The 25,771-nt window shown below is 48.8% G+C and overlaps 1 protein-coding gene across 4 annotated transcripts in view; it reads left to right on the forward strand.

Moving 5' to 3' along the window:
• Positions 1-13,182: 13,182 nt before the first annotated feature.
• The window catches only part of ZNF541 (zinc finger protein 541), a 43,886-nt gene continuing 31,297 nt past the window's right edge, over positions 13,183-25,771 (forward strand). For 3 of the 4 annotated variants that reach the window (XM_042919577.1, XM_042919579.1, XM_042919580.1), the window contains exons 1-2: positions 13,183-13,409; positions 14,922-15,070. The gene's annotated coding sequence lies outside the window, so the exon portion shown is untranslated. Of the gene's footprint in view, positions 13,410-13,813; positions 13,856-14,921; positions 15,071-25,771 lie in introns of those variants that run through there. The other variant, XM_042919578.1, reaches the window with a different exon arrangement.

Consider the following 25,771-nt stretch of genomic DNA (forward strand, 5'->3'; position numbering starts at 1 on the left):
ATCTGACCTGCTCTCCCAAGGGCGGGTCGGCCTCCCCTTGTACGGTGCCTTCTCCGAGGGTTCGGTGACCACAGATAACCTTGATCCCAGCGTGAGGAGCACGGGCCCAGCCTGTCGAAAGAGCAGGTGGTCAGCAGGCGGGTAGCAAGCGGTGGCAGGTAGGAGGCCGAGCAGCGGGACGGCGGCTCCGGCTACCCATCCCCCAGAGAGAGAGACTCTGCTCGTTGCAGGTTTGACCCCTGAGCTGCACGCTCGCTCGGGTCACCTGGGGGGAGCTTTATTTTATTTATTTATTTATTTATTTTTTTTTTTTTTTTTTAACGTTTATTTGTTTTTGAGACAGAGAGAGACAGAGCATGAACAGGGGAGGGTCAGAGAGAGGGAGACACAGAATCTGAAACAGGCTCCAGGCTCTGAGCTGTCAGCACAGAGCCCGACGCGGGGCTCAAACTCACGGACTGCGAGATCATGACCTGAGCCGAAGTCGGCCGCCCAACCGACTGAGCCACCCAGGCGCCCCTGGGGGGAGCTTTAAAACAAACCAACGCCCAGGTCAGTGCCTGCTCAGTTAATTCACCGTCTCCGGGCACGAGACTCGGACCGTGGCACCTTGCCACTGTGCCATTCCGTGTGGGGTTGTTCGTGCAAAGTTTGGTCATACCAGGGGAGAAGCTGTTGGAAGGTGGTGATTTTGAGCCCCCGCTCCAGAGTCTCCTTCTCTGCAATTACATATAATCAACCTTGGGATAGCTCCCGTCATCACCCAGCATATTATTATTATTATTATTATTATTTCTTTAATGTTTATTTGTTTTTGAGAGAGAGAGAGAGAGACAGAGACAGAGTGTGAGCGGGGGAGGGGCAGAGAGAGAGGGAGACACAGAATCCGAAGCAGGTTCCAGGCTCGGAGCCATCAGCCCAGAGCCGGACGCGGGACTCGAACTCACGAGCTGTGACATCATGACCTGAGCCAAAGTTGGACGCTCAACCGACTGAGCCACCCAGGCGCCCCTCACACCCCTCAGAGGGACATATTTGTAAATATCAATCAGCTCGTGTCCCCCCTCCCCCATGTGGCCTTTCCATGGTTCCCATAAGCTATCCAAACCCCTTCCCAGGGCCACCAGGGGCCGTCACCTGTCTCCCTAACCTCAGCCAGTATTCCCGTCACCGACAGGCTGCCGGAATCACCCCAATCCTCCCTGAGCTCAGACCTCTACTTGGGGTCATGACCTTTGGGCTTGAACCTCTCTGTGCCTGGAACTCGCGCCCTGCGCGACTGCGCGACCGTCTCAAACTTTAAGTCTCAATCACACGCCTCCTCCTCCGAGAAGCCTTCGCGGGTCACGCGGTCCCAGGTAGCGTTTCTGCACCTTCAGGGGGCATACGAATCCCACGGGGACCCCGCTGAAACAAAATGCAAGGCCTCCGAATTCAGGAGGCCTGGGTGGGACCTGAGCGTCTGCGTTTGGTTAACTTACTCCTTTTCTGGTTGGTCTGCGCCCAGGACACAAGGACTTAAACGCGTGAGGCCAGGGACAGGGTCTGCTTGTTGGGCGCAGCATCTGGGCACAGAGCAGGCGCTCAGTGCTCGTGAAGTGCCTGGCGGGGGGAGACTCAGAGAGAAAGAGAGAGGGTCCCCCGCCAGAGGATAGTGAAATTAAAAAAAAAAAAAAGTTTTTTTTTTTTTTGGTAAGTAATCTCTCCATCCAACGTGGGTCTCAAACTCACGCCCCCGAGAGCAAGAGTTCCCATGTTCTATTGCTGAGCCAGCCAGGCGTCCCGAAATGGGTTATTTTTTTTATTTACTTGTTTTTATTTATTTATTTTGAGAGCAAGAGAGAGAGATTGAGCCTGCAGGGCGGGGGCAGAGAGAGAGGGAGAGAGAAAATCCCAAAGCCCAATGTGGGGCTTCCACTCCCCACCCGGTTTCGTCATTGACATAACGTTTCGCCGCTCACGATTCAGGGAGGGCTTTCTGCACCGCCTTCCCGTTATCCCCGAGACCACCCACTCAGATGCGTCGCTGTCCTCCCTCTGGTGCAGAAACTGACACTTGCCCGAGGCCCTGTAGCTTGGGGGTCAGGGCCTGGGTTCACATCCAGAGCTTCGGATCTCGACTCCTCCGTTTTACTAGGTTCGTCTTTCTGGGCCTCGGTTTACTCCTCCGGGAAATGGGAACGATCGCGGTAACGGCCTCAGAGGGTCTTTAAAAGGATCCCAGGAGTTAATCCATGTAAAGCGCTTCAAACAGTGCCTGGCACAGAGCAGGGGTGACCGGAGATCTCATGCTCTTCCCTCCAGGGCGTGCGGTCTCCGGGGAGGGGGTTGGTCCCGACCTACCCTCTGAGCCTGAGCTCAGTCCGACCTCCTAGCTCACCCATCTGAGCAAGTCCCGTGCACCAGGCACTGCGTGTGGTATCTTCACATACACGTTGCGTGAATCCTTTTCTCTTTTTTTTAATTTTTGTAATGTTTATTTATTAAAAAAAAAATTTTTTTTTTTAACGTTCATTTATTTTTTGAGAAAGGGAGAGAGACAGAGTGTGAGCAGGGGAGGGGCAGAGAGAGAGGGAGATACAGAACTCGAAGCGGGCTCCAGGCTCCACACGGACAGCCCAGAGCCCGACGTGGGGCTCGAACCCACACACTGGGAGATCATGACCTGGGGCCAAGTCAGACGCTTAACTGACGGAGCCACCCAGGCGCCCCTAATTCCTCGAATTGTAGAATTGCAATTGTGTGATACGATCTATGGAAAATGTTATTTCATGTAATACTTTAAAAGCTGGCGTGCCTAGCTGACTCAGTCAGTAGAACAGGCAATTCTTGAGCTCAGGGTTGTGAGTTCAAGCCCTACCTCGGATGTAGCGATTACTTACAAAATAAAATCTTAAAAAAGAAAAAAGTGGGGCGCCTGGGTGGCTCGGTTGGTTAAGCGTCCGACTCTTGGTTTCAGCTCAGGTCATGATCTCATGGTTTCATGAGTTCGAAGCTTCATCGGGTTCTGCACTGACTGCAAATTCTCAGTCTCCCTCTCTCTCTGCCCCTCCCCTACTCACGCTGTCTCTGTCTCTCTCAAAATAAATAAACTTAAAAAAAGAGTTAATTTTAACTTAGATTTTATTTTTATTTACTGAATTTTAATTTCAATAGCAACAAAGCTTAATCCAACTGCTAAATGTTAGGTTCAATTTAACTGGCACGTTTTCATTTCATTTCAATCAATAATTTCAATTGAAATGTAATCAATGCACGTAAATTAATACAGGTGAATTTAATTTTGAGAGTACAACCTAATGTCATTTTCATTAATAAGTTTCATCTGTTAATAGGTTTTCACTTAATACAGTTTTCGTGTAATTGTAGTTAATAAGTTTGAATCATAAGTAATACACTTTAATTAATACATTTTCATTTAATTAGTACACTGTATTGAAATTTATTTAAGAAAATTTTTTAATGTTTTATTTATTCCTGAGAGACAGACAGAGTGCGAGCCGGGGAGAGGCAGAGACAGAGGGAGACACAGGATCCGAAACAGGCTCCAGGCTCCGAGCGGTCAGCACAGAGCCCGACGCGGGGCTCGAACTCACAAACCGTGAGATCGTGACCTGAGCTGAAGTCGGACGCTTAACCGACCGAGCCACCCAGGTGCCCCCATTTTACTTAAAATCTGAAAACTTGGGGGGTGCCTGGGTGGCTCGGTCGGCTTCAGCTCAGGTCACGATCTCGCGGTCCGTGAGTTCGAGCCCCGCGTCGGGCTCTGGGCTGACGGCTCAGAGCCTGGAGCCTGCTTCCGATTCTGCGTCTCCCTCTCTCTGCCCTTCCCTGCTTGTTCTCTCTCTCTCAAAAATAAATAAACTTAAAAAAAATTTTTTTAAAAGAAGGAGTTGGGCTTATGGGGCACCTGAGTGGCTGAGTAGGTTAAGTGTCTGACTCTTGGTTTCGGCTCAGGTCGTGATCTCACAGTTTCACGAGGTCGAGCCCCTCATCGGGATTCTCTCTGTCTGCCCCTCCCCCGACTCGCGCCGTCTCTGTCTCTCTTAAGATAAATAAATAAACTTCAAACACAAAAACAAAAAAAGAGTTGGGTTTCCATGTTCTTTCCCTGTGAATCTGGGAAGGTTGGGGACTATAGCAGAAGCGATTTGTTATTCGTTGAATCACGTCTCCCCACCCACATGTCTATGTTGACACCTCAACCCTCAACCCCTCAGAACATAACCTCACTTGGAAATCAAGTCGTTGTGGTTAAGTGAGTTAAGATGAGGTTATTTTGGAGCAGGGTGGGCCTTTAATCCAACATGATGGGTGTCCTTACGAAAGGCAGGTATTTGGACACAAACACGCACAAAGGGAGAATATTCTGTGACGATTAGGGCAGAGCTCAGGGTGACGGAACCGAAGCAAAGAACACCGGAAATGTCCAGGAAACCAGCAGAAGCTGGGAGAGAAACAGGGACCGATTATCCCTTCCTCCTGAGGGTTCCCCTACCAACACCTCGACCTACCCTAGCAAAACCTTGATCTTGGGCTTCCGCCCTCCAGAATTTATAAGGGGACACAATAAATCTATGTTTGCGGTTTAGGCCACACTTTGTGAGCTTAAGCCCAGCAAACTAATGCGTGGCTCCGTGTGACTTTCGAGGAACGGTCACAGAGGAGGCAATACGATATTTGTTTAGCTCTCTGGGGACTTGGTCTTTGGAGCTCTGAGCCGCCATGTAAGGGACCCCGGTGCCCTGAGGCCGCCAGCTTGGGAAGAAGCCAGACGGCCTGGAGAGGAGGTGCGAGGTCCTGGCCAGCCCCCCATCAGCCACCAGAGAGCAAGTGACCACGCCTTTGACCCGACTCCAGGCCACCCCCCATCTGACCTTGACGGCACTGAGAGGTCCTGAGCCTGAATCCACTCAACCCCGCCCCCCCCCCAGCCTTGTGAACAAAGGGAATGACTGTCAACCTTCAGGCCCCTGTTGGAGGGCAGTTTTGTTTAGCAGCAATAAATAATCCGAACACGAGTGAACTCCCTTCGCCTTTTACACCTCAACTCAAATACCCCTCGCTGAGCAAACCTTTCTTTGTTTCTTTTTTTGACATCTTATTTTTTGAGAGACAGAGCATGAGCAGTGGGGGTGGGGGTGGGGCCCAGAGAGCAAGCGGGAGACACAGAATCCGAAGCAGGTCCCAGGCTCCGAGCTGTGAGCACAGAGCCCGACGCGGGGCTCGAACTCATGGACTGTGAGACCACGCTCTGAGCCGCAGTTGGACGCTCAACCGACTGAGCCCCCCGGGCGCCCCAAGAAAAGCTTTCTGAACCCTCAGGCCCGACCAGATTCTCCAGGAACACCCTGTCATGGGCGCTCAGTTTCCCCTTCGTAGCACTTGTCACCGTCCTGATCCGCTGCGTAATGATTTGTTTAACGTCTGTCTCCCCCGTGGACCGCGTGGGCAGAGGCTGACAGACTCAGTTATATGCAACTCCGGGACCTGGCTCATTGGTTCCAAACGTGTCCCAAAGTCTGCTATCTGTTCCCCACCTCCTGCCAGCAGTGTGCCCATCTCTGCGGCGGGCGCTGTCGCGCGTTCACCCAATGGCTTGGCTCGAAAGTTCTGGAATCGGCTTTGATGCATCACATTTTCTCTTCTCGGCAAAGCCTCTGCCTTCAAAGCCCATCCTCCCCCAAGAAGTTACACACGGAACTACCACAGGACCCAGCGATTCCACTCCTGGGCACACGCCCAAAAGGACGAGCACAGGTATGGGAACAAAAACTTGCGCGGGAATGGTCGCAGGTTATTCATCCCGGCGGGAAGGGTAGAAACAACCCACGGGTTTGAAGATTCATCGGTGTTGGAGCCTGGTATCAGAACTTCACCGGGGGGGGGGGGGGGGGTTTAAACAGACGAGAGTGACAACAGCAGGCCCTGTTCTTGGATGAGAGAAGACGATAGACCTTGATAGAATGTTCGCTGGCGGGCACCCTACGTAGTCGTCTTTGAAATTCCAGGGCCCGGCACAGCGGTGACTGGAGGTACTCAGGATATGACGGCTGAGGGCGCTGAGGTCCACAGAGGGGTGCATGAGCCTATAAATGACTTAACCTCGGAATATTCACGCATCGGAACCCCTTGTGGGAGCCGAGCATCTCACAGGCTGCCCCGGGGAGTGCCGAGTGAATCCGGGGCCACCACAGCTGTCGAGGATGGTGGACAAGGAAAAGGATGTTTGAGGTGTTGGCGTGGGTTCGAATTCGACTTCGGAAATCACTTCTGTTCGCACAGGCAGGGGGCTGGAGAGGAGTGGGCCTGAGTGAGAAGAGCAGAAAACTGGGTGCTTTTTTTTTTCCTATTTTTTTTTAATGTTTATTATTTTTGAGAGAGAGAGAGAGGGACAGAACTTGAGCGGGGGGGGGGGGGGGGGGAGAGAGAGAGAGACCCAGAATCTGAAGCAGGCTCCAGGCCCCGAGCTGTCAGCACAGAGCCCGCCGCGGGGCTCGAACCCACGAACCGGGAGATCAGGACCTGAGCCAAAGTTGGACGCTTAGCTGACTGAGCCACCCAGGCGTCCCCGAAAACTGGCTTCTAAACCTAGCTCTGTTCTTGGGCAGCTCAGGCTTAACTCAGTAGGCCTGGGGTGTCTACCCTGCGCATTGCAAAGGAAGGTTTCGCCCCCGTCCTTGGTCCCTAGGAAGTAAAACTTTAAGCCCTCGGTCTATCTGGCCTGAACAAGACTGTTTTTGTTTACCTGGGGCCTCGGCCCACTCAGTAGCAGCGTGACCTCCGGAGGGGCTGGAGACGAAGGTCAGGCACAAAATAAAAACCCTGGGCGCTAAGGCTCAGATGAACTTCCCTGGTCGGCACTCGCTCGTGGACATACGCACTGGCTCCTCCGCTGGGAGAGACGATTAGAAGCTCACGCCTGGCGTCTCTCTGTGCACCTTTTACCTTGGCTGATGTTAACTCTCTCATTTCTCTGAACAGATGGCAACCATGGGTACGAGAGTCTTGCTGAGTTCTGGGCATCCTTCCAGCAAATCATTAAACCTGGTTGCTTTAACTGGGGACCCCCGAAGATCAGTCCGGTGCTTAACATGCCGTGGCATCCCTCCCCAGGCATGCCTGCCTGCCCCCCCCCCCAATCTCCGTGCCGTATGAGAAAGCCCAGTACCTTCTGGCATCTCTCATTTCCCCTACCCCAAGGGAGGAGGACAAAGGTACACAAATGCATTTATATTCAGGATTCAACCCTGATTCTTATTTTATTACTTTTTTAACATTTACTTATGACAGACAGAGAAGGAGTGGGAGAGGGGCAGAGAGAGAGGGAGACACAGAATCCGAAGCAGGCTCCGGGCTCCGCACTGTCAGCCCAGAGCCCGATGCGGGGCTCGAACCCACGAACCATGAGATCATGACCTGAGCTGAAGTCGGACACAACCGAGCTGCCCAGATGCCCCAAAAATATTTTTTAATTCTTAAAATATTTTCTCAATATTGTTTTAATATTTTAAAATATTTTTAATATTATAAAATATTTTAATATTAAAAGTTTTTAAACTTTATTTTGAGAGAGAGCCCAAGCACGCGTGCAAGCAGGGGAGGGGCAGAGGGAGAGGGAGAGAGGATCCCAAGCAGACTCCAGGCTCTGAGCTGTCAGCACAGAGCCTGATGTGGGGCTCAAACTCAACGAAACTGAGCCGAAGTCAGGCGCTTATGACTGAGCCCCCCAGGCGCCCCAGTCCACAAATATTTACTGAACACCCTTGGTGGTAAAAAGGATGGGTTTATTCCCACGTCGTCTCTTCCTAGCTGTGTAGACTTGAGGAAATTCCTTAACCTCTCTGAGCCGGTTTCCTCATCTGGAAAATAGGGACAATAATAAGTTCCCATCTCATCAGAATGCTGTGAGAAGTGAGTTAATACAAGTCCAGCTGGGTAAATCTTTTCTATTTATATTATACATTATAACTAGGGTGACCAGCTGTCCCAATTTGCTTGGCATTAAGGAGTTTCCAGGAACGTGGGGTTTTTCAGTGCTAAAATCGGGAAAGTTCTGGGCACATTGGGATGAGTTGGTCATCCTGATATAATTATATGTGAGCAATATATGATCAATAATAGTATTTATTATCACAGATGATAATGTCTTACAAAGTACTATGGGGAATAGGTTGCTGAGGCCAGATCATGCTTTCAAGGAGCAGATAGTCTGGGAACAGACACAAAAGAATTACAAAGATAACAAAAGATATTTAATAACACATGATACAGGGAGGCGCCTGGGCGACTCAGTCGGTTAACAGTCCAACTTCGGCTCAGGTCATGATCTCGCGGTTCGTGGGTTCGAGCCCCTCGTCGGGTTCTGTGCTGACAGCTCAGAGCCTGGAGCCTATTTCAGATTCTGTATCTCCCTCTCTCTCTGCCCCTCCCCTGCTCGCGCGCTCTTTCTGTCTCTCAAAAATGAATACACATTTTTAACAATGCAAATTCTCAGGGTGCCTTGGGGGGCTCAGTCGGCTAAGTGGACTGTCGTCTCCCTTGTCCAGCGCCCCCTCCTTCCTGAATCTCTTGGCCCATTCACAGAAAAGCTTATCACTGGGTTGAGCATAAAGCAGATACTCAGTGCTTAAGGGAAGTAGGAATGGCTTGTTCTCGAATCATTTAGCAATTAAGTCCTACTTCCTGTAAGTAGATTCCCAACGGCCAGGGCCCTGTCTCCTGATCTACTTGTCTGCCTGGCTCAGGCGTGGGGCACAGTGACGGCCTCAGTGTTTCTTAATATTTGCCAACTAATGAAAAGAACGGATGCTTTTAAAACTGTTCCTAGGGTTTAATTTTTTTTTAATGCTTATTTTATTTTTGAGAGCGAGAGAGAGGGAGAGAGAGAGTAGAGTTAGCAGGAGAGGGGCAGAGAGAGAGGGAGACACAGGCTCCAGGCTCTGACCGTGAGATCATGACCGGAGCTGACGTTGGACACTTAACTGACTGAGCTACACAGGCACCCCTGTTCCTATAGGGTTTAAATCCCCCTCTTTGACTGGACCACCATTTCCTGAGACCAGGGTCTCATTTTCCTTTTTTTTTTTAATGTTTGTTTTTTTGAGATAGCACAAGTGGGGGAGGGGCAGAGAGTGATGGGGACAGAGGACCCCAAGTAGGCTCCACGATGACAGCAGCAAGCCTGATGCAGGGCTCGAACTCCCGAACCATGAGATCCTGACCTATGCTGAAGTCGGAATGTCAACCAACCGAGCCACCCAGGCACCCCGCCTCTTCTTCTTCTTCTCCTCCTTCTTCTGCTTCTTCTTCTCTTTCTTCTTCTTCTTCTTCTTCTTCTTCTTCTTCTTCTTCTTCTTCCTCTTCTTCTTCTTCTCCTTCTTCTTCTTTCTTCTTCTTCTCCTTCTTCTCTTTCTTCTTCTTCTCCTTCTTTCTTCTTCTTCTTCTCCTTCTCTTTCTTCTTCTTCCTCCTCTTCTTCTTCTTCTTCTTCTTCTTCTTCTTCTCCTTCTAATCTTTCTTCTTCTTCTCCTTCTTCTCTTTCTTCTTCTTCTCCTTCTTCCTTCTTCTTCCTCTTCTCCTTCTTTCTTCTTCTTCTTCTTCTTCTTCTTCTTCTTCTTCTTCTTCTTCTTCTTCTTCTTCTTCCTCTTCTTCTCCTTCTTCTTCTCCTTCTTCTCTTTCTTCTTCTTCTTTCTTCTTCTAATCTTTCTTCTTCTTTTTCTCCTTCTTCTCTTTCTTCTCCTTCTTTTTCTTTCTTCTTCTTTCTTCTTCTTCTCCTTCTTCTGTTTCTTCTTCCTCTTCTTTTCTTCTTCTTCTTTCTTCTTCTGCTTCTTCTCTTTCTTCTCTTTTTCCTTCTTCTTTCTTCTTCTTCTTCTTCTTCTTCTTCTTCTTCTTCTTTCTTCTTCTTCTTCTTTCTTCTTCTCCTTCTAATCTTTCTTCTTCTTCTCCTTCTTCTCTTTCTTCTTCTTCTCCTTCTTCCTTCTTCTTCCTCTTCTTCTTCTTCTCCTTCTTTCTTCTTCTTCTTCTTCTTCTTCTTCTTCTTCTTCTTCTTCTTCTTCTTCCTCTTCTTCTCCTTCTTCTTCTCCTTCTTCTCTTTCTTCTTCTTCTTCTTCTTTCTTCTTCTCCTTCTAATCTTTCTTCTTCTTTTTCTCCTTCTTCTCTTTCTTTTTCTTTCTTCTTCTTTCTTCTTCTTCTCCTTCTTCTTCTGTTTCTTCTTCTTCTTCTTCTTCTTCTTCTTTTCTTCTTCTTCTTTCTTCTTCTGCTTCTTCTCTTTCTTCTCTTTTTCCTTCTTCTTTCTTCTTCTTCTTCTTCTTCTTTCTTCTTCTTCTTCTTTCTTCTTCTTCTTTCTTTTTTCTTCTTCTTCCTCCTCCCCCTCCCTCTTGTCCTTCTCCTTCTCCTCCTCCTCTTCCTCCTCCTCCTTCTTCTTTTTTTGTATCTCCCTCAGAGAACAGCACTCAGAAGGCTTTCAAGGTTTGAGATGGGACGGAAGTACCTGAATTGTTTCAGAGTCCTATGGGCTTGCTTCTCCAATTATACTCTTATTTTTCTTAAAATTTTTGTTTTTAATATGGAGTAGATGCTTAAAAATCAAATACACACATTTATAACATATGTCTCTATAAACATATACAGGGGCGCCTGGGTGGCTCTGTCGGTTGAGCGTCCGACTTCGGCTCAGGTCATGATCTCACGGTTTGTGAGTTCGAGCCCTGCGCTGACAGCTCAGAGCCTGGGGCCTGCTTCAGATTCCATGTCTCCCCGTCTCTCAATAATAAATAAATGTTAAAAAAATTTTTTTTAAATATACATACATAGAATAGGAACAAAATGAGCAGCTGTGGTCCCACCACCCAACTTAAGAAAGAAAAAATTCCATTTCCTCTACGGTTTCCTTGCGGACCCTTCTCCTTCTCGTTCCCTCCCCTCCTACTTGGCTAAACTTTGTGTTTACCTTGCCCTCATTAAAAAAAAAATCTACAATATGTTTGTGTCCCCCAACTGTATATTGTTTTGTTCTGCCTGTTTTGAAGTAAATGAAAACACATCTGTACTATTGCAACTGAAATTGACTGATTTTTACAGCTGTAGAATATTCCACCGAGCAAATAGATCGTAATTTATCCAGTATCCTGTAGATAATGATCCTAGATTTACGGGAGAGTTGGAAGGATATACAACCTCCATATACCCCCCACCCAGTTTTCTCTGACGTCAGCATCTTACATCATCACAGCACCTTTGTCAAAACCGTGACATCAACATTGATACGCTACTACTAACTAAATCCCAGTCTTTGTTGGCATTTCCGTAGTTTTTCCACTGGCGTCCTTTTTCTCTTCTAGGATCATCTAATCCAGGCTTATGGGGGGCTGTGAAGGCATCGCTGCTCAGGACTATTCCCGTACACATCTTGTTGTGTAAACGAGTAAGTTTCTCTACGGTGAATCCTTGGCTTTGCCGGGACAGGGGATACATTACATCTTCAATTGTATTCAAGAAGTCAAATGCGTTCTCCAATGTGAGTGCACCACTCACCGGGATTGTAGGGGTTCCCCTTGCTCCACCGGATAGAAAAATTAAAAACTTTGCCCTGCTGGGTGACATGACACGACATCTGTGGTTGTAATTTGCATTCCCTTGTTATTGTGGTTAGGCCTGTTTACATAGGTTTCCTCTGGGGTGAAGCGTCTCTTCATATCTTTTATTCATTTTTTAATCGGGCCGCTGCTTTAATTTGCAGTCCTTGAAAATAATTTGTGAATGCTAATTCTTTGTGTTATACGTTACAAGTCTCTTCTTTGTCCGTGAAGCGTTCGGTGTTTGTCAAAGGACGGGAAGATACCAACGTATTCTGGAGTTTAAATGCTGTTGTTTAAACTCTCACGCACCCTGTGGCCGGGGTTCTTATCTCCCCCATCAAGGGGAGAGATCACACTGCTGAAACTCAGTATTTTTTAATGTTTGCTAAATAGATGGAAAAAAAATCTCTCCTAATTTGAAAGCAGGTGTTTAATTCCTGTCTTCGCATAACTTACACGGTTCTACATGATCTGGCCCTAGTTTACAGTTCCCTTTATTCGCCCAGATCCGTCCACACCAGTCTCTGCTTTTCTTCAAATGGATCTACATCCTTCCTGTCTCAGGGCCCTTGCACTTGGCTCTTCCCCCAGATATTCTTATAGATCCCTTCCTCATTTCCTTCTGGTCTTTGCTCAGGGTAAGTTCACCAGCGACACCTTCACCGGCCCGTATTGCCCAGTATCCTCTGACCCTTCCTATCCTCTTTCCTTAATTTTTTTCCTTCAAGTATAACCACGTCGCATTCTAAACGGATTTGCCTGTCCCCCACGGGAGGTATGCTGTTCAGTACCGGACCCCCTAGCTGCCTGTGGCTGCCCTTGAAACATGGCTGATGTGGATTGAGGGGTCCAGACTTCTTTCAAGAGTTTCCCCCCCCCCTCCACCCCAAAAAAGTAACTTATCTCACCACTAAAATCTTTGTATTTTGGTATTCATTCCACGTTGAAACAACATTTGGGGCTAACTTGTATTGTTAAAGTTCATTTCGCATTTTTGTATTCTGGGTCATTTGGACAGCGCTCCTGCAGGAGGTAAGTTACAGCGGGGATGTTTGACTCAGACACCGCGGTTATCTCAGAACACACCAGAGGCTCAATAAATACTGGCTGCGTGAAGGAATCCAGAAATAGAATGCCAGTCTTTTTCTCCTCCTCTCTGTTCTGTCTACCCCAGGGACCAATTTCTAAAATCAACAAAGCTTTACTGAGGTAATTTACACGGAAGTCACTCGCCGTAAGCGTTCAAGCCAAAGATTTTTAGTGAATTCGCCACCTTGCGCAACCATCGCTGTAACTCGACTTGCTGAATCTTTCCATCACCCCAATCACACCCCGCTCGTGCTCATGCACAGTCGTGCCCCCTCCCCACCCCCAGGCACCGCGCAGCTACTCTCTGTCTCCACAGACGTTCAGCGCTCACTTTCTAAGATAAGACCTCCCCGGCTCCGTCGTTCCGGGGTCCAAACGCCTTGAACAGTCAGCACCCTGGGCCACCGCTCTCCTCCCGTCTCCGTTCCTCCATCCACGCGGCTCGGCACGGAGCCAGACCCACAGACGGCTCGGCGCCAACACAAGGAAGGGCAGCCCCGCACCTTCCGAAGCCCCGGAGGGGCAGCTCCCCGTGGCTTCCGCGCGCACCTCGGCGGCCTCGGGGACTCGCGGGGCTGCCTCGCTGGGCCCCACGACCCTGCCAGGGCGGGCCCCGCTCTCGCAGCACCCATCGCGGGACACCGAAGCTCGGAGGGGCCCCAGGGAGCCGGGAGTCCCCCGCCGCCGCGTTCTAACGCCGCCCTCCGGGGACAATGGCCGGGGCCGCGGGGCTCTCGGCCTCTGTAAGCGGCTACTGGGGGGCCGGCCCCTCCCCCCGCGGCCCCTTCCCGGGCTCCGCCTTCACGCCCTCCCGCCCTCAACGGCCCGCCTCGCAAAATGGCGACCAACCGCCTCCTCTCCCGCCCGCCGCGGGTCCCTTGACCGCGCCAGGCCCCGCCCCCCCGTGCGTGGCCCCGCCCCTCAGCGGAGGCCGAATAGCCGCCGCGACTTCGCCGCCGGGCGGCACGCGCCGGGAGCCCGGGCGGCGCGAGGCGCGCGCGAGGCGGCCCTGGGCGTCGCGAAGCGACCCGCAGCCACGCCCGCGCGCCCGCGCCCGCGGGTCAGCGGGCCGCACCGGGGGCGGTCCCGGCTGCGCGTGCGCGCCGGGCCGGCGGGCGGCGCGAGGGAGGCAGGGGGCCGCTGGGAGGCCCGCGAGGCGCGAGGCCGGCGCGCGAGCCCCCGGGGGCGGGTAAAACCCGGTTGCTGCTGCCCCTGCCCCCTCCCTTTCCTCCCTACCCCCCCCTCCCTGCCCCTCCTCACTTTTCAACCCCTACCCCCTTTTAAAATCTAATTTGTGTATATGTTTGTTTTTTAGGGGGCCCCTCTCCCTTTCGAGGGCCCGCAGCAGGCGCGGCGGGCGCCCCTCACCCCGCATCACGCACGCACCTTCTGCATCCCAACAGCTCCCGGCCCCGCTGCACCCCCGCCACCGCTTCCCCCTTGGAGAATACTCTCCTCAGGGGCCCCCGGCCCGCTGCATCCCCTCGTTTTTTCCTCCCCCGCCCCCCAGGCCCCAACTGCCCCCTGGCAGCTCCCCAGCTCGTGCCTCGGGCCCTACCCGGTCTCTCCGCGCTTTCTGCACCGCGGCCTTGCATTCGCCCTCGCTTCCAGGCCTCCTGCTAAAAATCCCCTTGCCTCTGGAGGAGGGGACCCAGATTGACGTTTTTTTTTTTTAGGATCTCCCAGCAAAACCCAAAAATCTTTCCTCTCTTCTTTGATTTATACCCCTCGCCGTCCTTTTAGGAACTTCCTCTAGCAAGAAAATCTCTCTCTATATATGTATTATAAAATACATGTATTGTATATTTTTCCCCCAGTTTTTCCTCCATCCAGGGTAACTTTCCAGCAAAAATTGTTTCTTCCCACCAAGAGCCCCCCCCCCTTTTGTAGTATCTTTCCACTGATAACAAACCAACTCAGTTCTGCCAGTTTCTCTTTCACCTGATAATTTGTTTTTCCAACCCTCTTTCCCAACTCTCCGGCAAAAATCCCTTTTCATCCCCAGTTCTACCCCAGTTAGGCTTTTCCCAGCAAAACCCTCCAGGTCCCTTCCCGAGGACAGAAAATAAGGCAAGGAAGAAAAATTAACTTTCCCTTAAAACAAAAGCCCCTTTCCCATCTAGATCTCCCCGGTTTAGTATTGCTTTCTTCCTCCTTCCAAAAATTGCCCATCTTGCCCAACTTTACGCCTGTGTGCTTGCTTCTTTGGGGACCCAACATCTGAATGCCCCTTCCTTTCCACCCCCTGCTTCCAGGGCAAAAGAAGTTGGATGAGTGTCCTGAATTTACTACTCAGAGTTCCAGGAGGAAATATCCAGTGCTCTGACGGTCATCTGAATCCCCTCCCTGCGGGGCCTGGACCGGGCCTTCCTGTTCCCTGTAGAGTCACTCCTTTGCTCTTCTGGTGAGTCTTTTCCCTTTTGCCCTTGTTCCAAAGAGACCTACTTTGTCAGATGGATTCCCTTCTTTCTCAGAAGGGTTTCGAATTGATCCAAGAGTCTCTGCACCCACAGGGAAACCATTACAAGTTGCTGCTTTGGGAAGTCAGATGAGGAAAAGGTTACTTGTTGTGCCTGTTGACGTCTCTGGAGGAAGGCAGACATTTATTAGATTGATCTAGGTTTCATTGTTTATTGCAAAAATGCTTTTTCCCTCCTCCTGGTTCAGGGTAGCAACTCAGATACCTCCAGGGAACAGGCAGGTAAAGGCCTGCAGGTGAACCAAAGATCGTGGGCCCCCTCTGAGTGAGGGATCCCTGTCGGTGGAAATGACCAAGTGGAAGTTTGTTTGTTTGTTTGTTTGTTTGTTTGTTTGTTTTTTGAGATGAGACCAGAACACTGACCTGTGTGAAACTTTCTGATCTTTAAATGGCGACAGTGAATTTAATCGGTATTCAAAGACAGCACGGAGGGCTTCTAAAACATGGTGGCTGGCCACCAGTTTGGACTGTTTGATTCAGGGTTCCTTCCTGTGTTAGACACACACGCACAGATGCACACCCGCGTGGGTATGTGTGTACCTGCAAGACTTTTCTTCCTCCTGAGAGCCACAGTTCTCAGACTTTTTGATCTTGTAAAATCATTGAAGACTCAAGAGTTGGTGCACGTGAACTATATATGCTGACATTTTGCTGTATTGTAAGTCAAATAAGCCTCAGTGGCGCCTGGGTGGCTCGGTCGGTTAAGCGGCCGACTTCGGCTCAGGTCATGATCTCACGGTTTGTGAGTTCGAGCCCCGCGTCGGGCTCTGGGCTGCCGGCTCAGAGCCTGGAGCCCGCTTCGGGTTCTGTGTCTCCCTCTCTCTCTGCCCTTCCCCCACTTGTGCTCTGTCTCTCTCTCTCCCCAAAGTAAATAAACATTAAAAAGTTAAAAAAAAGAAGTCAAACTTTAAAAATACTCGTTTAAAAGTAACAGTAGTAAACTCCTTACATATTAACAAAATTGACTTTTTAAAGACTGCATTTCAGAAAACAAGATTTAGTGAGGATAGTAGGCATTGTTTTACCTTTTTCGAGTCATCTGGAATCTCATGTATCTGCTTCTGCATTCAGCCTCTGCAAATATATCCTGTAGCCTCCGGAGGGTTTCACCGAGAATTAAAAAGGCAGATAATGTCTGAATATTATTATGAAGATAGTTTGGACCTCGAAGACTCCCTGAAAGATTCCTGAGGACCCCAGGGTTCCCCACCCCCATCCACCTCACTTTGAAAAAGGCTGTTGTAGATGTGGTTTTTTTACGTTTTTTTTTTAATGTTTATTTTTGAGAGGGAGGGAGAGAGACAGAGGGTGCGTGGGGGAGGGGCAGAGAGAGAGAGAGAGAGAGAGAGAGAGACACAGAATCCGAAGCAGGTTCTAGGCTCTGACCTGTCAGCACAGAACCATGAACCCCGTGAGATCATGACCCGAACCAAAGTCAGACACTTAACCGACTGAGCCACCCAGGCGCCCCCGCTGTTGTAGATGTTAAGGCTTATTTGCATTTTACGCTGGGATCAGCTTTTGGAATGAGAAACTTTAATGTCTCTTTTCCTCCCTCAGTTAATTCTATGTAAGAAAATTTCCTGGAAAGCATAGTCCTAGCCGTCTTGATTCTTCCACGTTTCGTTCTCTTACGTATCGTACGTAAGCTTTAAATCTACTCTTTTAATGAGCGAGAGACCAGGAATCCCGGTCTCAAGTGTGGTCGTAGGTGAGGGCTTTGAGGTCAGACTACCCCCAGGGTTGAATTCTAACCTTGATTTTGGGCAAGTTGTTGTTGTGGGAATTGTATGATCCGTAAGTGATTTCAGTTGTGCCTGGCATATGCTAGAGCCTCCATAAGTGTTTGCTGCTGTTGTTACTATAATGATAATTATTACAGGGGTGAGGCAGGAAGAAAGTGAGGCCGAGGAGCTGGAGGGCCATGGCTCTCTCCAGAGACGGCAGTCGTCCCTCACCTCTCTCTTTTGATAGCCATCAGGAAATGCAAAATCTTAATAATTTTCAAGAGAAGCCAGAAATTAATATACTTGGTTGAAATCTCCCCATTAAGAAAAATGTTGGTGACCCAATTTTTTTTAAATGTTTATTTATTTATTTTTGAGAGAGAGACAGAGAGCAGGAGCCAGGGAGGGACAGAGAGAGACACAGAATCCGAAGCAGGCTCCAGGCTCTGAGCTGTCAGCACAGAGCTAAACGTGGGACTTGAACCCAAAAACTGCGAGATCGTGACCTGAGCGGAGGTCGGTCGTTCAACCGACTGAGCCACCCAGGCGCCCCGGTGACTGACCCAATTTTGAACAACACCGTGCAGGCCAAACAGAACAGGCCTACAGTTCAGATAATGTCTGGAGTGGGAAAACGAGGAAAGAATTTGCATAGCTGGGTCTCAGTCTCTCTTATTTCCCGGCTTCCAACGGTCTGATCTTAACTCAGACGTGATCCCTCTCTCCCCGCTAACATTCATGCAGAGAGGGAAAGGAGAATGTGGTGCTTGGGGGGGGGGGGGGGGGGGAGAAAAGAAAAAAAGGCCCACAGTGGAATCTTGTCACTCACCAGTGAAAGGGATGCTGAGAGCTTTCTTTGATCAGAGTTAGTTCTGTGCCAGGCAAGATGCTGTGAGAAGTGTTCACACAGAAGGCAGAGGCACAGCCATCCCAGAGCTTGCAGTCTGGGGAAAATAGAAGAACTTGAAAGATAATTAAATTCCGGGGCCATGTGGGGTAAGTATTAAGTGGAATGCCAGACAAGCGCTCATGGAGTTCGGAAGGAGGGAGAAATCATCTCACACTCGTCATGCTGGAAGGAGCCGTTTAGGCTTTTGAACGGTTTCATTTGGTAAAGCGGAGCAAAGAGAAGTTGCATAAATCAGGGTCATAAAGAAAGAGGTCTCCAGGGCATATAGACCAGGGGATGTAAATGACTGAGGTGGGAGGATGTGAGCGATTTTGTTTCTTGAGAGAGAGACAAAGAGAGTGCGAGCAGGGGAGGGGCAGAGAGAGAGGGAGCATCTCAAGCAGGCTGTGCCATCAGAGCAGAGCCCGACCCAGGGCTTGAACGCACAAACCGTGACATCGTGACCTGAGCCCATGTCGGCGCTTAACCTGCTGAGCCACCCAGGCGCCCCTTGAGATTTTTCAATAGAAGTTGAAAGAAAGCCTTACTTCAATGAGAAACCTCGAGATCTGCAGCGAGTTCCAGTGGGGTTGGTAGCTGCTAGGCACTTGTAACTATGCTCATTTCAATTTAACGAAATGGAAGCAAAATAAATAATTTCGTGCCTCAGTTGCTCATCCTGCATTCTCTAGGCGCTCATTAGCCGCTTCGTGGCTAGGGGCTGTCGTTGGACAGTGCAGACTTAGAACATTTCCCTCAGCACAGAAAATTCTTTTGGACGGCGACGCCCTATCCAAAAGAAGTCGGACAGATTTTTCGACTTGATAACCAGTAGAAAATACTCAGATTAACTACCGGCTAAATAAACCTTTCGGGGAACCAATAAGTGTTTAGATTGTTCCCTCCTTGCCATGCAAACAGTGCCGCAGTAGATGTCATTTACCCGATGGTGTCCGTGTTGCTGCAGGCGAGAACCTGTGGCAGATTAATTTCCCGAGAGGCTGTAGCATTTCACAGGAGACTCCCTGTCTCCTCCTGCTCCTACCCATCATGGAATGACACGCCTTTTTAGGAAAAGAAAAACTTGAAAATTGCTTTGGATCCCTGCTGCTGGCTTAAATTGTTTTTCAAACCATTGAACAAGGCACCGATGACGATCAAATAAGCAAGGCGTATATTTCTCAAGCTTACGGTTTTTGTGCCGCCGCCGTAAAGCCAAAATCAATTTGCAAATTAAATGTAAACAAATGCAACCAAACCGATGTGATTCCAATTACAAATGTTAGTTTAATGGGAGAGGTGCCATTTTGCTGAAACCTAATAGCTTCCTTGAAACCAACGGTTGCCCTGGGCCCCTGTGGGTTTAGCAGACCCTGAGACGGCTCAGCTCTCCCGTCCCTTTTCCTCGGTTTGAACTGCAGCAAGGCCTCCGTCTGTACCACGATGTCTGTTGGCTTTGAGGTGACCCCAAAGGCATAAACACGAGCGGAATCCACGTCTATCCTCTTCTCGTTAGCCCGTGGCAATTAAAATCGTCCTTTTTGGCGTTAGTGCAATTATAATCATACCCCGGGCATTGAAACCAAACGCTAGTACTGTATTATAAGGTAGTAAACCAGTAATCCGCGTAGACTGGTTTTCTTCTTTTGGGTCATTCCCCAAATGAAAACACAAAATTATAAAATTCTTGGAAAGAATGGGGAATGTCTGCAAGGTTCCAGGGGACCACAAGCCCTCCCCACGGGGATTAGCAGGCAGCTCTGTACATAGAAGGTGCTAAAACTTGTCGAATCAAATTTATCTGTTGGCAGAACAAGAACAAGTTCAATATTGGCTGAGGGGAGGGGGGTTTGCTTTACTGACTGGAAAAGGATGTACATGTGAAAACGTGGCTTTTGGACTCAGGGCTTGCCTGGCCGAAGTGGTAGTGAGACCAATTTTTTCTGTGGACCACGGGCGTGTGTTGGAAAGCAGGTGATTTGGCATGTGGGGAATTCTGCCCCCATCCAGCACCTTCTGTGCTTTCTAGATTGATTGGTTCAGCGCAGTCTACGGTTTCATTGATGGCAAGTTAGTATTGTGTACCGGGTAAAAACACGAGCTCTAAAGTCCGAATACCTGGGCTTAAAGTCCGGCCCAACTCCTTGTTAGGCATGTGACTTGTGACAAATCACTTAGTATCTCAGAGTCCATTTCCTTCTTCGTAAAATGGAAATGATAGAGCACCAACCCCTGGATTGTAGAGAGAAGTGAGCGAATGGACGCACAGGAAGCTCTCGGTGTGATACGTGAGAAGGAGAAAGGGCTTAATATCTTATTTCATTAAATATTGTTTCATATTCCATGGGGCGCCTGGGTGGCTCAGTCGGTTAAGCGTCCGACTCCGGCTCAGGTCACGATCTCGCGGTCCGTGAGTTCGAGCCCCGCGTCGGGCTCTGGGCTGATGGCTCAGAGCCTGGAGCCTGCTTCCGATTCTGTGTCTCCCTCTCTCTCTGTCCCCCCCCCCCCCCCCGTTCATGCTCTGTCTCACTCTGTCTCAAAAATAAATAAACATTAAAAAAATTAAAAAAAAATACTGTTTCGTATTCCTTTCAAACAACGCTTTCTATTGAATTAGCTGGTTTTTATTATCAGAGTATGAAAAAAAGCGACGGCTTCTTTCCCCCTTGGAGTACCACAGACAGTTTATCGCAGCACCATACGAGAAACTTTAGAACTGGCAGAGAAATTCATTGTGCCTCAGAACATAAGTCTCTGTGGTCCACACTGCCTGCTTTGCGGTTTAGAAACCCAGAAAGCTCTAACGGTGCCACGGTGTCGCAGACCTCACTTAATGGGCGAGCCTGAACTCACGGTATTTATTCCGTTTACTCTGAATAGTCAGAGGTGTCAGTGCAGAAACAATGATTTTTTTTACCAGCTGCTGCCCCAGACCCACTGAAGGTTACTTAAAATACGGCATTTGCGTTGATTCACCCCGAATTCTGAACCCTAGGACTCACTTGGGTCTCAGAGTTGTAGTACAGGATTGTGGGCCTGTGTTCGACGTCTGAGTCCCCCCCCAGTAGGCTGGCTACAGACACACAGACACACAGGTAGATGCATAATGGGAAATGCAGATGTTGTGGGCACAGCTGGTCTGTTCCCTTTCAACGTGGAAAGGTTAAAAACCGTAGCAACCAGTAGCCTAGGAATCTAGGCCCAAACTCCGGTTACTCTAGGATCTAGGTACATTATTAGTGAGTCATCAAGCGTTTATTAAATGTCTAGGTGAGGGCAGAATTACTCATAATAGCCCAAACCGGACAGAAGCCAAATGCGCATCACCAACAGATGAATGGATGACGAAGACGTGCGATATGCAGACGGCAACATGTTATTTGTCCATAAAAAGTAATGAAGTAATGGTGCGTGCTGCAGCGTGGATTAACCTTGAAAACACGGTTCTTAGTGAAAGCAGCGGCCACAAAAGGCCTCATGTGGTTTGATTCCATCGTTTGTACGAAACGGTCGGCCCTCTCGTTGAGCCGTACTTTGTTTGCCTGCCTTGTCATTTTTCGTTGAGAAAATGGACATTTTTGCGTATTATAATGCAGTGACTCTCGGAATCCGGTTCTCCTTCCCCTTCCCCAGAGTTTGTGGTTTCTGCTTGTGGGTTGTCATGTTTGGATAGTGACTTTTGCAGACTCTGTTTGTAGACTGTATTCTTTGTCGTGTGCGGTCAGGGGAAATCTCTGTTCTGTTAAGTTTGCGGTCAGCTAGTGATTCGGCAGGGAGTTCCTTAAATGCCTGGAACCCAAACATATCTCCTCGTCTTCGCAGTTGGGCTCTGGGTGGGTGTTGGGACACCCTGTTGGTTCTCAGCACGAGTTTACACCTCTGCCTTCCCCTTCTTCCTGCTTTCACAGACCGAAGGTCAGCCAGAGGTGAGAGCTTAGAGCCTTCACGAGTGTTTTCTGAGCAGGTGCCTGCCCTGGGCACGTGGTCTTCTAGATCCCTTCAAATATGTGGAAGGTTTTCATTTTTAAAATCTTATTTTAGTGTTGGTTTCCTAGAGTCCACAGTTTACGTTAGGATTCATTCTTTGTGCTGTGTAGTTTCGTGGGTTTTGGCTAATGCAAAATGTCACGTGCCTACCATGACAGCATCATGCAGAATAGTTTCAGTCCCCTCCAAGTCCCTCCTGTGCGTTACCTATTCATCCCTCCTCCCTCCCCTGGAGCCCTGGCAGCCTCCAACCTTTTAGCGTCTCTATAGTTTTTCCTTTTCCAGAATGACGTAGGGTTGGATCAAAATCTGTAGTGTTTTCAGGCCAACTTTTTTCACTTAGCAACACACATGTAAGTTTCCTCCACGTCCTCTTGGGGCTTGATAGCTCCTCGCTTTTTATCGCCGATAACCTTCCATTGTACGCAGGTACCGTAGTTGGGTTATCCATTCTCCCATTGAGGGACGTTGTGGTTGCTTCCAGTTGTTGGCAGTTATGAATAAAACTGCTATAAACATTTGTGTGGACATAAATTTCCAGCTCACTGGGGATAGATACCAAGGAGCATGATGGCCGGATTGGATGGTGAGCTGATGTGTAGCTTTGTAAGGAACTGCCAGCATGGAAGCTTGTCAAAGGCCTTACTCTCTCCAAAGCCTCTCGCTCTCACTGTCCAGCTCTTCCTCCCCGGCTTTCAGTGACATGTCTGTTGGCCCCAATTAATATCCTTTGCTCTGGGGTTGTAGCACCTGGTTCATTGCCTTTGTTTTCTATTTCTATTTTTATTTTTTTAAGGTTTAGTTTTTTTTGAGAGAGAGAGTGTGTGGGCACGAGCGGGGGAGGGGCAGAGAGAGCGAGAGGCAGACAGAGACTCCGAAGCAGGCTCCAGGCTCCAGGCTCCAGGCTCCGAGCTGTCAGCACAGAGCCCGACGTGGGCTTCAACCCACGACCCGTGACATCATGACCGGAGCTGAGATTAGACGCTTAACTGACTGAGCCACCCAGGCGCCCCTAATTTTTCTATTGTTGGGTATCTTTTTATTGAAGTATAATTAACACACACTGTTATATCAGTTTCCATACCATATTGCCTTTGATGTTTTTAACAAATGCCATCCCCGTGGCTGTTCTCTGCTCTCAGAAAGTTCCAAGTTAGGCAAAATCAAGGCAAGACCTTTGTGTTAGCCCTTCAGGAGCCATCTGACAGGTCAAGACAGACAACCTCAGCTGTTTGACAACAACGTCATCTCTGCCCCCTTCTGCACCAGGAGCCCACACCAGAACGTGCCTTCAAAATCACTGCTGAGCCGGGGAATGGGGGATAGGACAGGAGTCGGTTCAAATGCCACAGGGCCCTCCTACCAGGTTTCATTCACCTTTGACTTGCTAAGGGTTCCTTTGGTTGCTGTAAACTTTTGACTACTTTCCAGTGTTCCAGTAAAGTTGACTTTTTCATTGTTTCTGTGGTAGTATGGGTGGGAAGTTATTAAATGACTAACTCAATCTTTTTATTTGTCATAGGGCTATGCAGATAGTCTGTTTCCTCTTGACTCAGTTTGGTAATTTGTGTCTTTTAGGAATTTGTCCATTTTTCTCTAACTTACCTAATTTGTTGACATAGTAATCTTTTATAATCCTTTCTATTTTTGTTCTGAATTCTATTTTAGTAACTTGAGTCTTTTTTATTTTTTTGTCTCTTTTTGAGTGGGGTAAATTCCAGTTGTTGAGATGTTACATAGTTTATTCTTTTTCTTTTGGTAGTTATGCTTAGATTTTTTTTTTCTTAGTGTACATACTTAAAGTACAAAGTAAATCGTTGTCTTTTGCAAACGTTTCAAAGCCTGTATTCGTCGTTGAGCCAAGGTCTATGAGCAGTGCCTTGCCGGGAAAAGTCTGTGTTGCTCCCGCTTGAAAACTAGTTTTCCTGGGTGTTGAGTTCTGTGCCGGCTCTCACCCTTCCTTCGTCTGCTGGCGGTGTCATTCCTTGTCTCCTAGCCTCCTCTGAGAAGTCTTCCATCAGGCTAGTCATCATCCCCCTTTGTAGACTGTCTGCCTCTTCCTTCTGGTAGTTTTTAGCATTTTCTCTCTGTCTTCAGTGGTCTGCGGTTCGGCTGCTGTGTGTTGGGGAGTAAATTCATTTTTACTCTTCCTGCTCCGCCTGGCAGTGCTTGGCCATTAACCACGTATCTTCAAGAACTGTGATCTTTAGGGGTGCCTGGGTGGCTCGGTCGGTTGAGTGTCCACCTTCGGCTCAGGTCATGATCTCGCGGTCCGTGAGTTCAAGCCCCGCGTCGGGCTCTGTGCTGACAGCTCAGAGGCTGGAGCCTGCTTCGGATTCTGTGTCTCCCTCTCTCTTTCTGCCTCTCCGCCGCTCAAGCTCTGTCTCTCAAAAATAAATAAAACATTAAAAAATTAAAAAAAAAAAGAATTAGGATCTTGAAGTCTGGGATCCTGTGTCCCTGTGATTCTGGAAGCTCCTCTACCATTATCTCTTCAAGATGCCGTGTCTCGCAGGGAGCCTGGCTGGCTGGCTCAGTTGGAAGAATGTGGGACTCTTGATCTTGGGGTTATGAGTTCGAGTCCCCCATTGGGTGTAGAGATTATTTAAAAGTAAAATCCTTAAAAAAAAAAAAAAAAAAAAAAAAGATACTCGTTTCCCGTATTCTCTCCTCTTCCCTTTTGGGATTCCTATTGGACATCGCTAGGTTTTTGCATTTGCTTCTCCATCTGTGCTCTGTCAGTTCCCTGTTCATAGCTTCCATTTCTGTATCTCTCTGTGCTGAATCCTGGGGGGATTTCCCCAGATTGCTCTCTGTAGCCTTTCCAGTGCGCTTTTTTTTTTTTTCCAACGTTTTTTATTTATTTTTGGGACAGAGAGAGACAGAGCATGAACGGGGGAGGGGCAGAGAGAGAGGGAGACACAGAATCGGAAACAGGCTCCAGGCTCCGAGCCATCAGCCCAGAGCCCGACGCGGGGGCTCGAACTCACAGACCGCGAGATCGTGACCTGGCTGAAGTCGGACGCTTAACCGGCTGCGCCACCCAGGCGCCCCTCCAGTGCGCTTTTAACTTCAATGTCTTTCATGGACGTTTCATTTGTTTCTTTTTAAAACTGGTTGTTCTGTCCCGCGCTGACTTACCCTTTTCTCAGGCTGGGTTCTGTTGTCTCTCACGGCTCCGTTTTCTTCCCAATTCTTGGGGTTCATCTCTAAGGCTTGGGGGCAAGAGTTTTTTCTTTTTCTTTGTTTAGTTTTCCCGTGGATGGCCTGGCTCTTCCAGGGGCCCAGGTCTCCACTGCCCGTAAGCTCAGGGCCCTGTTTTCTTTTCTCATGTGTCTGTTACGACCCCAGGTCCCAGCCTCCAGGGTAATGCACTTTAATAGGAATATAAATATGAGCCATATATAGAATTTCAAGTTTTCTGGTAGCCACACTGAGGAACTAAGAAGACGAAGGTGACAGTAATTTTAATAACATGCTTGACCCACTGTATCCAAAATATTATCATTTCAACGTGTAGTAATTTAGAAACATACTAAACTTACATTTTTTTTTTTTTTTTTTTGTACCAAGTCATCCAAATCCAGTGTGGGTGTGAGACTCACAGCGTGTCTTAGTCTGGGCCAGTCGCATTTCAAGTCTTCGCAGCCATGTGTGACTAGTTGCCACCACGCTGGACAACCGATTCGGTACCTGAGTCTGCTTTTCCCCTCAGGCCAACCTGAACTTACGCGAGTTTTCTTTGCGTTTTCTCATTGTTGCTGGCACATGGCGTTTTACCTGTCTCTTGCGCCTGGCTGTGTATTAAAAATGATCTTTTGTCATATGTCTCATGCTTATGGCTGGAGAAAGAGGTCAGTTCAGTCCACCATGTTGCCGGACATCCCTTCGTTTATTCCTTACGACAACCTTAGGACGGAGGTACTCTTACGCCCAGTTTACAGATGAGGGAACTGGGGCTCGTGGAGCTTAAATGACTCGCCCAAGTTCACATGGCTGTTAAGTGGCAGAGAACAGACCCAA

Source organism: Panthera leo, chromosome E2 (assembly GCF_018350215.1).
Source record: "Panthera leo isolate Ple1 chromosome E2, P.leo_Ple1_pat1.1, whole genome shotgun sequence".
Taxonomy (NCBI): Eukaryota; Metazoa; Chordata; class Mammalia; order Carnivora; family Felidae; genus Panthera; species Panthera leo.